This window comes from Chrysochloris asiatica, unplaced genomic scaffold (genome assembly GCF_000296735.1).
Source record: "Chrysochloris asiatica unplaced genomic scaffold, ChrAsi1.0 scaffold00286, whole genome shotgun sequence".
Lineage (NCBI taxonomy): Eukaryota > Metazoa > Chordata > Mammalia > Afrosoricida > Chrysochloridae > Chrysochloris > Chrysochloris asiatica.
Window position 1 is genome coordinate 490968 of NW_006408804.1, and position 3256 is coordinate 494223.

Sequence of the window (3256 nt, forward strand, 5' to 3'; positions counted from 1 at the left end):
TTTGTGTAGTATAGTTCAGGGTGGGGTCATCTGCCTCTAGAAGCAGACCCTAGGCAGAGCAGAGGCTGTGCAGGAGGGGGTACCACTGATCGTTGAGTTGGAAAGGGCAGGGCCTGGCCACACCACTGGCTACCAGGAGAGTATGGGAACAAGTGAGAATTTCATCCCTTGATGCCAACCTTCAGCCATGTCCTGGAGGTCCTTGTAACTACAGTCACTCACAAAAGCTCAATATGGCCATGTCGCTCCATGCCAGCCCACAGTTCACCAATTTTTCTTCTCTTTCTCACTGCCACTGTTCCTCATCCCATCAGCACTCAAACTACTTCTCTCTAATATCTTCTGATACTCAGGGTTCCAGGATCACCATCTGTATCTGTTTCACTAGGTCTCTCATGTTGTAGAGGGCTGGCTGAGTGCATCTGCTTAGTCCATCGTCTTTCCCTAGACTTCTGATTTTGAGTTTTCTTCCACATCCCCCCCACCCCCACTCTACCCAGGAGCTTTTAATGTATCCTTTTCAGAGCAGTTAGTAGTCGTAGTTGGGCACCATCTAGTTCTTTTGGTCTCAGGGTTATGGAGACGAAACTGGTGTTCACGTGGGCCATCTGTCCACTGGACTAATTGTTTCCATGTGTCTTCTATTTTAACCACTCTTTTTTCCTCTGGACAAGAAGAGACCAACAGTTGCACCTTAGATAGTTGCTCATGAGCTTTAAAGACTCCAGTCACTACTCACTAAAGTAGAATGTAGAACACTGTCTTTGTGGACCACGTAATGTCAATTGACCGTGGTGTCACTGGCTACCAGGAGAATATGGGACCTTGAGACTATGGCCCTGGCTTCCCAGGCCCAGTGATTCATTCCCTCAAGGTGTTTGACTATGTCTAAGTTTTCATATGCTGTATGTTCCACCACATTCATGGATATATTTGCAGCAAAGGTAAATATCTATGTACAAATATCCTCTGTTGTATCTCTATATATTTGTGGGTATACTCGTACTTTCCCTCTAGCACTGTTCAGTCTGCATGTCTACTCAATTGTATATTGGCTTCCCCCTTCAACTAAGCAACACATGTATTAATTTCTTCCCAAGTTTCTAACAGTTTACTCTGTCTTGAAATTGACTTACTTTTCATTTGGGAATTCTGTAACTGCACTCTTCCTTTTTTTTCTTCCTAACTATCTTCTTTACAAATTGATATCTCTGGTTTCCTATGTTAAGTATTTCACTATGGACACTTTTATTTCTGGGTTGACTTCTGGGTGGTGTTGTCATACATGTTATTGTCAGGTTGTTGTCTACTGTCGTTGGTTCTCTGTCCAAAGAACTACTTTTAGTATTTTTGTAAGGTTGTTCTGGCTTTTACATATTCCTTTTAATTCTGTTTATCTATATATCCTATTTTCTTTGTTGTATTTGAGAGACATTGTTGGGTATATGATTCTTGGCTGGTGATTTTTTTTCTTTCAGAGTTTTATATATGTTATCCCATTGTCTTCTTGATTACATGATTTCTATTTAGCTTTACTAGTTCTTTTCATAGGTAACTTTTCATTTTTCTCAAGCTGCTCTCAGGATTCTTTCTTGCCTTTGCTTTTGAAAAATTTGATTATACTATAGCCAGATGATTTTCTTTTGGAATCTATCCTTTTTTGGGTTTGTTCAGCTTTTTTGAATACATATCTTTTATGGTGTTAGAGAAGTTTTCTTCCAACAACTGTTTGGCAATTTTTTCTGTTTTGTTTGTTTGTTTGAGTATGTGTGTGTGTGTCTTCCTGTTTTGGAATTCCAATCACATGTAAGTTAATCTTCTTGATGGTGTCCCACATAATTATTAGTCTTTCTTTCTTTTTTTTTTTTCTTGTTCTTTTTTTCTGATTGTTTCTTTGACATATTAGTATTGAGATATTTGTCTTCAAGCTCACTCACTTTGTCTTCCATAGATTCAATCATACACCTTTTTCTTTTCATTGTATTATCTGTTTCTGAAATCTTGGTATTAATTGATGGTTTTCTAGCTGCTGTTTTTTTAATTTTGAAAGTTTCTTCTTGTAGTGTTTTCCTGAATCCTTTTAGAGTTTTTTTTCCCCTGTGTTTTCCTTGATTTCATCTGCAGTTTTCTTTATCTTTCTTTCAATCTGTTGAAAGTACCTAAATACCTTTCTTTTGGATTCTTTATCAGGTACTTCCAATGCCATTTCTTCCTCACAAAGGTCTCCTGACTCTGTTCTGATCACTTGTGTGAGCTACTCTTTCTTGTTTCTTCATGTGAATGGAAATTGTTCCGTTTTGGTATTATATTTGCATTTAACTGAAGATTGTATTTGGAGTGTTCTTAGCACTCACCACCTGCATCCTGGTGGTGGTGTGATAGAGAATTTAAGTGTGTACTCAGTTTTCTGTTCACCATTCATGTAGCATAGTTGAAAGTGGGTTTAATTGGTGTTGTTTGCAGTCAAGTGATGATCAGATGGTACAAGAGTGGGTTGTAGTCCTTGCTCAGTAGGTGAGGTTGCATGAAGTATAGGTGTGACTGTGCTGTGTGGGCATGGTTACTATCTTCAGTTGGGTCAGATAAGAAAAAAATAAATATAAATACAAACAAACTCCAGTAAAAAGAAAACAGTAAGTAAAAATAGCAAGTAGGGTGGGGAAAGGAAGCAGGCAAACAAAAAAAGGAAGAAGGCAAGAAAAAAGAATTTAATAATGAAAGAAAAACAGGAAATGAAAATAAATACAAGGAAACAGGAAAGAGAAAAAATAATATAATAAGCAAAACTGGTGTTGTTGTTGTTGTTAGGTGCCATCGAGTCAGTACGGACCCATAGCAACCTTATGCATAGCAGAACGAAACACTGCCCAATTTTGGGCCAACCTCACTATTGTTGCCATGCTTGAGTCCACTGATGCTGCCACTTGGCCAACCCATCTCGTTGGGGATCTTCCTCTTTTTCTCTGACCCTCCACCTTACCAAACATGATATCCATCTCCAGTGACTGGTCCCTCCTGACAATATATGTGAAGTATGAGAGACGAAGTTTGGCCATCTTGGCCTCCAAGGAGCACTCTGGCTGAACTTCTTCCAAAACGGATCTATTGGTTTTTTGGCAGCCCATGGCACTTTAAATATTCTCCCCCAACACCATAACTCAAAGGCATCAATTCTTCTACAGTCTTCCTTATTCACTGTCCAGCTTTCGCATGCATATGAGAATATTGAAAAATACCATGGCTTTGGTCAGGCACA